This window comes from Artibeus jamaicensis, unplaced genomic scaffold (genome assembly GCF_021234435.1).
Source record: "Artibeus jamaicensis isolate MK-2021 breed Jamaican fruit bat unplaced genomic scaffold, CSHL_Jam_final contig_475, whole genome shotgun sequence".
Taxonomy (NCBI): Eukaryota; Metazoa; Chordata; class Mammalia; order Chiroptera; family Phyllostomidae; genus Artibeus; species Artibeus jamaicensis.
In genome coordinates, this window is record NW_026521852.1 from 5,117,818 (window position 1) to 5,132,153 (window position 14,336).

The 14,336-nt window shown below is 39.1% G+C and overlaps 1 non-coding gene across 1 annotated transcript; it reads right to left on the bottom strand.

Moving 5' to 3' along the window:
• Window positions 1-201: 201 nt before the first annotated feature.
• Window positions 202-308, bottom strand: LOC119063427 (U6 spliceosomal RNA). The gene has a single exon (XR_005085181.2). It is a non-coding gene; the product is annotated as a U6 spliceosomal RNA (small nuclear RNA).
• Between the last annotated feature and the right edge of the window lie 14,028 nt (window positions 309-14,336).

A 14,336-nucleotide genomic window follows, 5' to 3' on the forward strand; every position in this document is an offset into this window, starting at 1 on the left:
ATATGTGAAATATGTCATTGGTGTTTTAATAGGGATTGCATTGAATTTTTAAATTGCTTTAGATAGTATGGCAATTTTGATTATGTTAATTCTTACAATTCTTGAACACGGTATATGTTTCAATTTGTTTGTGTCTTCCCTGATTTCTTTCTTCAGTGTTGTGTAGTTTTCTGAGTACAGGTGTTTTGCCTTCTTTTTTTTTTTAATATGGAAAGCTTCACAAATTTGCGTGTCATCCTTGCACAGGGGTTATGCTAATCTTCTCTGTATCGTTCCAATTTTAGTATATGTGCTGCCAAAGCGAGCACTTGCCTTCTTGAGTAAGTTTATTTTTAGGTACTTTATTTTTCTTGTTGCTATACCAAATGGTATTTTTTCCTGATTTCTATTTCTGATATTTCATTGTTGGTGTACAAAAATGTCTTCGATTTCTGAACATTGATTTTGTATCCTGCTGTTTTGCCAAATTCACTTATGAGGTCAAATAGTTTTTTGATGGAGTATATAGGGTTTTTCTACACACACTATGATGTCAAATGCAAACAATGACAGTTTTACTTCCTTCTTTCCAATTTGGATGTCTTTTATTTATTTTTCTTGCCTGATCCCTGTGGCTAGGACTACCACTCTGATGAATAGAAGTGGTGAAAGTGGACACCCTTTTGTTGTGTCTGATCACAGTGGGAAAACTTTTAGTTATTGCCCATTGAGTATGACATTGGCTGTAGGCTTCTTGTATATGGCCTTTATCATGTTGAGGTATGTTCCCTCTAATCCCACCTTGCTGAGTGTTTTTATCATTAATGGGTGCTATACCTTACCAAATGCTTTTTCCTCATCTATTGATATGAGCCTGTGATATGTGTCTTTCCTTTTGTTTATGTGATGTATTATGTTTATTAATTTAGAAACATTGTACCATATTTTCATTCCTGGATGAATCCCATCTGATCATGGTGTATAATCTCTTTAATATGTTGCTCGTTGGGGCTTGCCAATATTTTGTTGAGGAATTTAGCGTCTATGTTCATTGGCCATAGTGGTATTGGCCTATAGTTTTATTTCTTTGTTGTGTCTTCATCTAGTTTTGGAATTAGGATGCTGCTGGACTCATAAAAGAAGTTTGGAAGTCTTCTTTATCCTTGGACCTTTTGGAATAATCTGAGAAATATCGAGGTTAGCGCTTCCTTAAATGTTTTGTAAAATTCTCCTGTGAAACCATCCAGTTCAGCTTATGTGTGCAGGGAGTTTTTGATTACTGCTTCAAATTCAGTAGCTTTTATTGGTTTGTTCAAGCTTTCTGCACCTTCTTGATTCAGTTCTAGAAGATTATATGTTTTTTGCAATTTGTCTGTTTTTCCAGGCTTTCAAAAATTTTTGACATATAGTTGTTCATAGTAATTTCTAACAATCCTTTGTATCTCTGTGGTATTTGTTGTAATTTCTCCTCTTTCATTTCTGATTTTATTTATTTGGGTCCTCTCCCTTTTTTTCTTGAAGAGTCTGATTAACAGCTTGTTGATTTTGTTTATCTTTTTAGAGTTCCTAGATTTATTGATCCTTTGAATTTTTCTTTTATTCTCTATGTCATTTACTTCTGCTTTGATATTAGTTGTTTCCTTCCTTCTACACACTCTGGGATTTGTTTGTTATTGTTCCTCCAATTCTTCTAGATGTAGGGATAGGGTATGTATTTGAAATGATTCTCATTTTTAGGTAGGCCTGTATTGCTATGAACTTCCCTCTCAATACTGCCTTCATTATGTCCCACTGATGTTTTTTGATGCTTTTATGCTTTTATTTTTTTAATATTTATTTATTTATTTATTTTACAGTTTCTCTGCTGCTTTTTAAAAGTTTTTCTTTAGTTATTTTTCAAGTACAGTTTTTGTCTATTTCTCCCATCACAGCCCCCACCACCCTGTGCTCCCCACCTCCCTCCCATTTCCACCCCCCTTAGTTCTCATCCCTATGTCCTTCCTATTTGTTCCTACAAATCCCTCCCCTTTTTTGCCCTTAAATTCCCTTCCCTCTCTCCTCTAGTCACTATCCCCTTGTTCTCTATTTCAGTGTCTTTGTTTTTATTCTGCTTGTTTGTTTGTTTTGTTGTTTAGCTTCCTGTTAAAGGTGAGATCATATGGTATTTGTCTTTCAGCACCTGGCCTATTTCACTCAGCATAATGCTTTCCAGTTCCATCCATGTTGTTGCAAAGGGTAGTAAGTCTACACTTTAAGGTTGTGGTAAGGTTGTAGGCTCCTTCTTTCTCTCTGCTGCATAGAATTCCTTTGTGTACCACAATATGTACCACAATTTTTTGATCCATTCATTTACTGATGGGCATCTAGGTTGCTTCCAACTCTTGGCTATTGTAAATTGTGCTGCTGTGAACATTGTGGTGCATAGGTTCTTTGATATTGATGTTTTGGGATTCTTAGGATATAATCCTAATAGTGGAATTGCTGGGTCAAAAGGCAGGTCAATTTTTATTTTTCTGAGAAAATTCCATATTGTTTTCCATAATAGTTGTACCAGTCTGTAATCCCACCAACAGTGAACTAAGGACCCCCGTTCCCCACAACCTCTCCAACATTTGTTGTTTGTTGCTTTGTTTATGATAGCCATCCTGACTGGTGTAAACTGGTATCTCATGGTGGTTTTAATTTGCATCTCTCTGATAGCTAACGATATTGAGCATCTCTTCATGTGTCTCTGGATATTCTGTATGTCCTCCTTGGAGAAGTGTCTGTTCAAGTCCTTTTCCCATTTTTTAATGGGGTTGGCTGTCTCCTTAGAGTGGAGTCGTGTAAGTTCTTTGTATATTTTGGAGATTAAACCTTTGTATAAGGTAACATTGGTAAATATATTTTCCCATACATTTGGTTGTTTTTTAATTTTAATACTGTTTTCTTTAGCCATGCAGAAGCTTTTAATTTTGATGAGATCCCATTTGTTTATTCTTTCCTTTATATTCCTTGCTCTAGGGGACATATCAGTAAAAATGTTGCTGTGTGAAATATCTGAGATTTTCTTGCCCATGTTCTCCTTTAGGACTTTACTGGTGTCACAGCTTATGTTTAAGTCTTTTATCCACCTTGAATTTATTTTGGTGTATGGTGTAAGTCTGTGCTCAAGTTTCTTTTTTTTTTTTTTTTTTTTGCACGTAGCTGTCCAGTTCTCCCAACACCATTTGTTGAAGAGGCTATCTTTACTCCATTTTATGTTACTGCCCCCTTTGTCAAATATTAATTGACTGTAGAGATTTGGGTTTATTTCTGGGCTCTTTGTTCTGTTCCATTGGTCTATGTGCCTGTTTTTATGCCAGTACCAGGCTGTTTTGATTACAGTGGTCTTGTAATACAGTTTGATATCAGGTATTGTGATCCCTCCTACTTTGTTCTTCTTTCTCAAAAGAGCAGCTGCTATTTGGGCTCGTTTATGGTTCCATATAAATTTTTGAAGTGTTTGTTCTATGTCTGTGAAATACGTCATTGGTACTTGGATAGGTATTGCATTGAATCTGTATATTGCTTTGGGTAGTATGGACATTTTGATGATGTTAATTCTTCCAATCCACGAACAAGGTATATGTTTCCATTTGTTTGTGTCTTCCTTGATTTCTTTTTTCAGGGCCATGTAGTTTTGTGCATACAGGTCTTTTACCTCCTTGGTTAGGATTATTCCCAGATATATTTTTTTAAAGGAACCGAATAATGTTCAGTTCCTTTTTTTTTTTAAAGATTTTTTATTTATTTATCTTTAGAGAGGAAGGGAAGGAGAGAGGGAGAGAAACATCAATGTATGGTTGCCTTTCATGTGTCCCCTGCTGGGAACTGGCCTGCAGGGAACTGGCCTGCAACCCCAGTATGTGCCCTGACTGGGAATCAAACCGCGATTGTCTGGTTCGCAGGCCCGCGCTCAATCCACTGAGCTACACCAGCCAGGGCTTCCCAGTATTTATTTTTGTTTTTGTTATATTGAATGGGATTTTTTCCCTTGATTTCTGCTTCTGCTAATTCATTGTTGGTATACAAAAATGCCTTTGATTTCCGGAGATTGACTTTGTAACCAGCTGTTTTGCCAAAGTCATTAATTAGTTCGAGCAGTTTTTGTGGAGTCTATAGGATTTTCCATGTACACTATCATGTCATCTGCAAACAGAGACAGTTTTGCTTCCTCCTTTCCTATTTGGATGCCTTTTATTTCCTTTTCTTGCCTGATTGCTGTGGCTAAAACTTCCAATACTATATTGAATAGAAGTGGTGAAAGTGGACATCCTTGTCTTGTTCCTGATCTTAGTGAAAGGCTTTTACTTTTGCCCATTGAGTATGATATTGGATGTAGGTCTCTCATATATGGCCTTTATTATATTGAGGAATGCTCCCTCTATTCCCACTTTGCTGAGTGTTTTTATCATGAATGGGTGTTGTACCTTATCAAAAGCTTTTTCTATGTCTATTGATATGATCATGTGGTTTTTGTCTTTGCTTTTTTTTATGTGATGTATTACATTTACTGATTTGTGAATATTGAACCATCCTTGCATCCCTGGGATTAATCCCACTTGGTCATGGTGTATGATCTTTTTGATATTATTGTTGGATGCGATTTGCCAATATTTTGTTGAGGATTTTAGCATCTATGTTCATCAGCGAGATTGGCCTGAAGTTTTCTTTCTTTGTTGTATCTTTATCTGGTTTTGGAATTAAGATGATGCTGGCTTCATAAAAAGAATTTGGGAGTTTTCCATACTTCTAGATTTTCTGGAATAGTCTGTGGAGAATAGGGGTTAGCTCTTCCTTAAATGCTTTGTAGAATTCTCCTGTGAAACCATCTGGTCCAGGGCTTTTGTGCTTCAGGAGATTTTTGATTACTGCTTCAATTTCATCAGCTGTTATTGGTCTGTTTAGGCTTCCTGCTTCTTCTTCATTGTGTTTTGAAAGATTATATGTTTCTAGAAATTTGTCCATTTCATCTACGTTTTCAAATTTCTTGGCACACTGTTCTTCATAGTAATTTCTTACAATTCGTTCTATTTCTGTGGTGTCAATTGTAATCTCTCTTTCATTTCTGATTGTGTTTATTTGTGTCCTCTCTCTTCTTTTCTTGATGAGCCTACTTAAAGGCTTGTCTATTTTGTTTATCTTCTCAAAGAACCAACTCCTGGATTCATTGATCCTTAAAATTGTGCTTTTAGTTTCTATGTCATTTAATTCTGCTCTAATCTTGGTTATTTCCTTCCTTCTACTTGCTCTAGGCTGTCTTTGTTATTGTTCCTCGAGTTCTTGCAGGCGTAGGGTTAGGTTTTTTGTTTGAAATGTTTCTATCTTCTTTAGATAGGCCTGTATTGCTATAAACTTCCCTCTCAGGACTGCCTTTGCTGTGTCCCATAAGTTTTGGGTTGTTGTAAGATCTTTTTCATTTGTTTCCAGAAACGTTTTCATTTCTTCCCTAATTTCATTCTTGACCCATTCATTGTTTAATAGCATACCATTCAGTCTCCATGATTTTGGGTGCTTTGGTTTTTTCCTTTGTGGTTGGTGTCCAATTTCAGTCCCTTGTGGTCAGAGAAGATGCTTGGTATGATTTAAATTTTCTTGAATTTTTTGAGGCTCGTTTTGTGTCCTATCATGTGGTCTATCTTTGAGAATGTTCCATGTGCATTTGAAAAGAATGTGTATTTATTTTCTTTTGGATGAAGGGCTCTATGTATATCAGTTAAGTCCATTTCATCTAGGGTGTTGTTCAATGCCGCAATATCTTTGTTGATATTTTGTTTGGTAGATCTGTTCATTTTTGACAGTGGGGTGTTAAAATCCCCTACTATAATTGTGGTGCTGTCAATATCTTTCTTTTTTAAAAAAATATATTTTATTGATTATGCCACTGCAGTTGTTCTATTTCCCCCCTCCATTCCCCTCCAGCCTGCACACCCCTCCCCCACCATTCCCCCTTTTAGTTTATGACCACAAGTCTCAAGTGCTTTAGATTCTCTATTTCCCATACTATTCTTGCTCTCCCTCATCTATCTTCTACCTACCATCTATGCTACTTATTTTCTGTACCTTCTTCCTCTTTTTCCTCCTCCCACTCCCCTGTTGCTAATCCTCCATGTGATCTTCATTTCTATGGTTCTGCTCCTGATCTAGCTGTCCTCTTAATTTGCCTTTGTTTTAGGTGTGGTTGTTAATAACTGTGAGTTTGCTGTCCTTTCACTGTTCATCTTTTTTATCTTCTTTTTCTTAGGCAAGTCCCTTTATCATTTCATATAATAAGGGCTTGTTGATGATGAACTCCTTGAATTTGAACTTATCTGAGAAGCACTTTATCTGTGCTTCCATTCTAAATGAAAGTTTTGCTGGATAGAGTAATCTTGGATGTAGGTCTTTGGATTTCATGACTTGGAATACCTCTTTCCAGCCCCTTCTTCCCTGTAGGGTCTCTTTTGAGAAATCCACTGACAGTCTGATGGAAACTTTTTAGTAGGTGACTGTCCCCTTATCTCTTGCTGCTTCTAAGATTCTCTCCTTCCTTTTAATCTTGGCTAATGTAATTATGATGTGCCTTGGTGGGTTTGTTTTTTGGTCCAACTTCTTTGGGACTCTGAGCTTCCTGGATTTCCTGGAAGTCTATTTTTTTTTGCCAGATTGGGGAAGTTCTCCTTTATTATTTGTTCAAATAAGTTTTCCACTGGTGGCTGTTCCTTTCCCCCTTCTGGTACCCCTATAATTCGAATGTTGGAGCATTTAAAGATGTCCTGGAGGTTCCTAAGTCTCTTCTCATTTTTTTTTGAATTCTTGCTTCTTCATATTTTCCTGTTTGGCCATTATTGTCTTCCTTCTGATTCACCTCCTTGATTTGAGTCCCAGTTTCCTCTTCATCACTATTGGTTTCCTGTGCAAGTCCCTTCATCTCAATTAGTTTAGCCTTCATATATTCCTCTAATTTGTGACTATAATCAACCAGTTCTGTGAGCACCCTGATCACCAGTGTCTTGGACCGTGTATCTGAAAGTTTTGCTATTACTTCGTCATTTAGAGTTATGGGTTCTAGGACTTTGAGATCTTCTTGAGCCAATTTTTGTCTGTTTGCGCCAGTTAATTTTGAGGAGTGGAGCCTTAGGTGTTTACCAAGGTAGGGCCGGACAGGTCGCTGGTTCGTGATGGTGTATGTGGAGGCGGGATCTGAGCGGGGAAATGGCGTCCCCCTCTGCTATTTCCCCACAGCAGGGTGAGGGGTGGGGCAATAGGTATTCACCAGGGCAGGGCTGCTGAGGTCGCTGAGTTCTGACGCTGTATGTGGGGGCAGGGTCAGAGCAGGGAAATTGGGGCCCCCTGTGCTGCCTCTCGCCACTGGGGCCTGCTCGGTCCCATTGTCTCACTGTCAACTCCCTCGCTGGTCTATCTGCACATGAATGTGCAGTCCACAGTAAGCCCGCCACTCTGTGCCCTCGCTGGATCTGCCAGTCACTCACTGGGTCACTCACTAGGTCCACTTGTTGCAACCCCACGCCTGGGATCCGCACGCCTGAGTCCATCTGACTGAGTTTTCCTGTGCAACCCTACTCCGCCTGCTTCTGGCTTTGCCCCTCTTACTGGTCAGGCTGAAGAATTGGTCATTATCAGACTTCCAAAAAGTTCAATTTTCTGTGTTCTGGCTGTGTTTCCTGTTGCTAATATTTTGTCTCTCAACTTGGTTGTGGGAAAAAGCACGGCCTATCCACCTATGCCTTCATCTTGGCAGCCCTCTTTGATTCTTTTTCTGTCAATATCTTCTTGAAGTCCTGTAACATTTTCTTGATATATTTGGGTGCCCCTATGTTAGGTGCATATATGTTTACGATGTTAATGTCTTCTTGGTGGATTCTTCCCTTGAGTATTATGAAGTGACCTTCTGGGTCTCTCTTTATGGCCCTTTTTTTTGAAGTCTATTCTGTCCGATATGAGAATTGCTACCCCAGCTTTTTTTTCTTGTCCGTTTGCTTGGAAAATTTGTTCCCAGCCTTTCACTTTTAGTCTGTGATGGTCTTTTGTCCTGAGGTGGGTCTCTTGTAGGCAGCATATGTGTGGGTCATGCTTTCTTATCCATTCAGCTATTTTGTGTCTTTTGATTGGAGCATTTAATCCATTTACGTTTACGGTTGTTATTGATAGATACTTATTCATTGCCATTTTTGTAACTGTGTTTGTCTCTGTCTCCCTCTTTTCCTTCCTTTCCTTAAAGCAGTCCTTTTAATATTGCTTGTAGAGCTGGTTTGGTGGAGGCATATTCTTTTAGACTTCTTTTGTCTTGGAAGCTCTTTATTTGGCCTTATATCTTGATTGAGAGACTTGCTGGGTAAAGTAGCCTTGGTTGTAGGCCTCTGGTTCTCATTACTTGGAATATTTCTTGCCATTCTCTTCTTGCTTGAAGTGTTTCCATTGAGAAGTCAGTAGCTAACCTTATTGGGGCTCCCTTGTATGTTACTTCTTTTTTCTTCCTTGCTGCCTTTAAGATTCTCTCTTTGTCTTGGAATTTTGCCATTTTGATGATGATGTGTCTTGAAGTGGGCCTCTTTGGGTTCTTGTTGATTGGGACTCTCTGTGATTCCTGTATTTGTGTGACTTTTTCTCTCATCAAATTAGGGAAATTTTCTCTCATTACTCTTTCAAATAGGTTTTCTATCCCTTGTTCTTCTTCTTCTCCTTCTGGTATTCCTATTATTTGGATATTATTACGTTTCATATTGTCTTGCATTTCTCTTAATCCTTCTTCATTGTTTCTGAGCCTCTTTTCCTTTTCTTGCTCTTTCTGTGAGATGCTTTCTACTTTGTCCTCCAACTTGCTAATCCGATCCACTGCCTCATCTAATCTACTTTTGAAACTTTCTACTGTGTTCTTCAATTCAGAAATTGTATTCTTCATTTCATCTTTTCACTTGGTGATAGTTTCCATTTCCTTTTTGATGTTGCTGTAGTTTGCAGAGAGAGCATTGTAGTTCCCCTCTAGTTTCTGATAGCTCATTGTGAGCTCTTTGAACTTCGTAATAACCAGTGCTTTGAATTCACTATCTGATAGTTGATTAGCCTGTATTTCATCTAACATTCTTTCTGAAGTTTCTGCTTTTTCTTTCATTTGGGGATTGTTTCTTTATCTTGCCATTGTTTGAGACTCTTCTTGTTAGTCTCAGCTTCTAAAATTGATCTGGTCTGACTCCCTGGGTTTATGGTGTGAACTTCTGTGGTATAATACCTGTGAATTTCAGTGGTGCAGACTCCTTCAGGTATCTTGATGTTCTCTGTCTCCACCTCCTCTCATGCTGTTCCTTGTGCTGGTCCTCGCGCTGGTCCCCACACTGGCCTACCACTTCTGGGTGTCCCACCTCCCGTAGCTGACTCCTGTGGTGCACAGGTCTGTCACAGGGGCTTGGAGTGTCCGGCTCATGTAGCTGACTCCCCGGCTCCCAGGCCGTAGCTATGGTGGCAGCAGAGGGGCAGAGAATGTCCAGGCTCCGGTAGCTGACTCCTCTAGCACCCAGGCCCATGGCTATGGCAGAAGCACAGGGGCCGAGAGGGTCCCAGCTCCCGTAGCTGACTCCTCTGGTGCCCACGCCCATCACAGGGGCCTTGAGTGTCCTGGCTCTGTACCTGACTGCCCGGCGTCCCATCCAGTCACTATGGCAGTGGCACAGGGGCTGAGAATGTCCCAGCTCCTGTACCTGACTCCTTTGGCGCCCAGGTCCATCCCATCACAGGGGCTTGGAGTGTCCGGCTCCGGTACCTGACTCCCTGGCTCCCAGGCCCGTTGCTATGGTGGTGGCACAGGGGCTGCGTGTGTCCCAGCTCCCTGAGCTGACTCTGCTGCTGTCTGGTGTTTCAGCATTGGTCACAATCTCTGGTCTTTTAATTTCATAAATGCTGGGTAACTGATGGTTTATTATGCTGTTTCTCTATAGATCTGCCAGGATTTTCACCCACGAGTACAGCAGCTAGAATCCGCTCCATCCTACCCTGTTGCCATCTTCCCAGCATCCTGTCCCACTGATTTTTGACTGTTGTATGTTCATTTTCATTTGTTTGCAGAAACTTTTTGATTTCTTCCTTGATCTCATTCTTAACCTATTCATTGTTTAATAGCATGCTATTCAATCTCTATGAATTTGAATGTTTTTGAGTTTTTATCTTGATGTTGCTTTCTAGTTTCAAGCCCTTGTGGTCCAAGAAAATGCTTGATATAATGTCAATTTCTTGAATTTGTTGAGGCTTGTTTTGTGTCCTATCATGTGGTCTATCTTTAAAAATATTTCATGTGCATTTGAAAAGAATGTACATTTTGTTTCTTTGGGATGAAAGGTTCTCTATATATCAGTTAAGTCCATTTAATCTAGGGCAGTGTTCAATGCCACAATACCTTTGTTGATATATTGTTTGGAGGATCTATCCGTTGTTGACATTGGGGTGTTACCCTACTATAAGTGTGTTGTTGTCTATATCTTTTTTGAACTCCTCCAAGATTTTCCTTATATATTTGTGTGTTCCCACTTTGGGTACATATATGTTTACAATGTTATGTCTTCTTGATGAATTTTCCCCTTGAGTACTATGAAGTTTCCTTGTGTGTCTCTTTTTATGGACTTTGTTTTGAATGCTAGTGTTTCTGATACTTGTGTTGCTACCCCATCCTTTTTTTCCTGCCCATTTGCTTGCAATATTTTTTTTCCAAACCTTCACTTTCAGTCTGTGTAGGTCTTTTGTTCTGAGGTGGGTCTCTTGTAGGCAGCATATGTGCAGGTCATGTTTTTTTGCCCATTCAGCTAGCCAACATCTTTTGATTGGAGCATTTAATCCAATTACACTTAAGGTTATTATTGATAAGCACTTATTGCCATTTTCCCCTTTCATACCTGGATTTCTCTCTCTCACTCTTTCTTTGTCCTTTTAAATTAGACTCTTTAGCATATCTTGCAATGTTGCTTGGGTGGAGTTGTATTGTAGCCTTGTTTTGTCTGTGAAACTTTTTATTTTGCCTTCTATTTTAAACGAGAGCCTCGGTGGGTAGAGTTTTTTGTTTTCAGGACTTTGCTTTTCATTATTTGGGATATTTCTTGCCATTCCCTTCTCGTTTGTTTTGTTTCTGTTGAGAAGTCAGCTGCTAGCCTTGTATGTTACTTTCTGTTGCCCTTTGCTGCCTTTAAGAGCCTTTGTTTTTTAATTTTGTCAATTTAAATGTGATGTGTGTTGGAGTGAGCCTCTTTCAGTTCATATTAATTGGGACCCCCTGCTTCCTGGACTTGTGTGACTTTTTCTGTCATGAAATTAGGGAAGTTTTCCATTATTACTTTTTCAACAGGTTTTCTACCTCTTGCTCTTCTTGTCCTCTGTTATCCCTACTATTGTTATGTTTCATATTGTCCTGCAATTCCCTTAGCCCCTCTTCATTCTTTTTGAGTATTTTTCTCTTTTCTTGCTCTTTCTGGGAAATGTTTTTACCTTATAGTTCAGGTCACTGGTTTGATCCTCTACTTCATGTAGTCTGCTTTTGATTCCTTCTAATGTGCTCTTCAATTCAGAAATTGTATTCTTTATTTCCCTCTGCCTCTTGTTGGTAGTTTCTATGTCATTTTTCATGCTGTTGTAGTTTGCAGTAAGTTCCTTGTAGCTTCCCTCTAGTTTTTTGTAATGTTTACTGGGCTCATTGAGTTTCCTTGTAACCATTGTTTTGAACTTAATATCTGATAGTTTGCTTGCCTTTATTTCACTTAGCACTATTTCTGGGAATTCCCCCTTTCCTTTTAATTGGGGGTTGTTTCTTAGTCTTCCCATTATTTGTGAGATTTTTCTTGTTTGCTTCTGCTTCTTAATTTGATCTGTTTTGGCTTTCTATCTTTGTGGTATAAGCTTCTATGGCAGGAGACCTCTGTGATTCAGTGGTGCAGTCTCCTTAATCTCTAGAATTTGATGCTGTTGGGATACCCTTTATGCCATTTATGTTGGCTCTCTGGAGGTAATTGGGTTTTGATTGTTGTTGATCATTTTTTAGTGGCTCATTCTCTCCAGCTTGTTGACTGAGGGACACTTTGCCCACCACGTCTTGTATGCTGTTGTGCAGGTGCTGACAGAGCCAAAACCACAAAGCCCTGGAAATAAACCTATGCTTGCAAAAATAACTTCCACCTGCAATGCCATTATCAACAGCAAATGAATCAATATTTATAAGTGTGTAAGGAGACTATGAGAAAGGAGAGTAAGTATGAAATGACCTACTGAAAAAAATAATTTTGAGAGGGCAGAGGGAATAACACTAAGAGTTGCCAATTGGAGTAATGTGAAGAGAGAAAGTAAAATTTACAACATTAATAAAAAAAAAGGAATGAAGAGAGAGAATGGAGTAAAAGAATAGAAGCATATTGTGTTAGTTTAAACAGAAAATGAAAATAAAATAAAATCAAGTGAGGAGGAGAAAAAAGTAAAAAAAGTAAATAAATTTTAAAAAGGAACCAAATTGAAGAGAAAGCACTATCAACAACAAATGAGATAAAATTAATATAAGATGGATGGGAATAAGAGGGAAAAAGGAAATAAAGAAAAGCTTAAAAGATATCTGGAATAAATGAAAGTTATTTTGACATGACAAGGGGAGAGGGAATATTAAGAGTGAGGAACAAAAATCAGGTTAATACAGAGACAAATTAAAATTTTGGATGAAGAGAAAAATATAAAAGAAAATGGCAGGGTGAAAGAGAAAAGAAACAACAGGCCAAGACAGGGAAAAATTAAAGTTTGAGACAAAAAAAAAAAGAGTAGGAGAGGGGACCAGTAAAATCTGAGACTTGAAATATGAAATTAGTGAAGATTTAGAGATAAAACTGAAAAATGCAATGAAAACTACCCTATCCATAACCAATGATCAAAGATTACTAAAGGTGGAGAGACAACATGGATGTTTTAAGAGCAGGAAAAAGAATGTGAGATGACCATTGACAAGAAAATTGGTTTTGAGAGACCAGTTGAGGAGGAAATAGTAAGAATGTGGAGTGGAAACAAGTTGTTGCAAGAGAGAAAACAAAATTTAGAGTGAAAATAATAAGTAAGAAGGTAAAATGGGGTAAGAGAAGGGAGGGGCAAAAATACATGAATTGAAATAAACTATAGTATAAAACATATTGTCTTAAAATTCAAAAACTTGAAGGATAAGAAATGAATGTTAAAAAGCTATGCAGGAAAGAAAATATTGCAAATCATGAAGACCATGGTGGATTTTGTCTTGGTAGCATCTAGTATTCACCACCATTTTTTCTTTCTGGATCTGCCTCTAGTAATGTCAGATGGTGACTTCATCTGACCTTAGAGAGCCTGTTCGGGACTGCTAGGAATCTATTGTCTATAGCTGACTCCTTCAGTTGTTAATCTAGTCACTCTGCATTCAGCAGTCAGACTTAAGCACCACAGGGCAGGGCAGAATCCCTCCTGGGGTTAGAGCTATTGTTTCCCCTCAGGCTGCTGACAATTGGAGGGGAGTGGTCTGCTTGAGTGAGATGGCTGCTGCAGTATGGGAGATGACTCAGCTTGGGGATCCCAGCAGCTATTCAGTTCTCTTCCCAGTCTCTCCTCAAATGTCTTTAGTCTACCCAGCCCCACCTTTGCCAGAGCCCATGTAAGTGGCTGCAAATGAGAATTTATGCATTGGCCCTAAAAACAGCTCTTTGCATCTCTAGCCATCTGTCTCTGGCAGAGAGCAACCCTGCCATTTTTTCACAGCTGGATGTTATTTGTGTACATTTTGGGCTTTGGTGCTCTATACTGGGGATCCAAGCTCAGGGTTTAGGCCCCATACTTCTCAGAGGGGAACCCCCCCAGCTGCTTAAATATCCCTCCAGCATTTCAGCTGCTTTCTGTGGGTGCCCAGCCAGCCCTCTTGAATCTCCACTGCAGTCCCTACCAGTCACACTAGGCTGAAGCTGATCCTTCTGTCTGTCCATGGTTATAATGCTTTTTTCTTGCTATTGTTCAGTTGTTTGTTCCAGGTGATTTCTCCACAATTTAGTTATAATTCCATATTGGTCCTGGGAGGAGGTTAGTGTAAATCCTACTCATCCCTCTTCAATCTTGGATTTCCAGTCTAGGAGATTCTTCGTTACAGAGTTGCTGGCCTGGGGCCAGAGAGGTCTCACCACTCCTATTTGGCATGTGATTTCTGCCCTTGAGGGCAATATGAGAAAGAATGGGTGCATAAGTCCCAAACCATGTCCTGTGTTGTTAGTCATAACACCTCTGCAGCTTTTGGGCATCTTGCTAGGTTGATTTGGTGATAATTACTGGAGTCAATGGCCCTCAGTCCCCAAAGCTTAGTCTCCTCACCT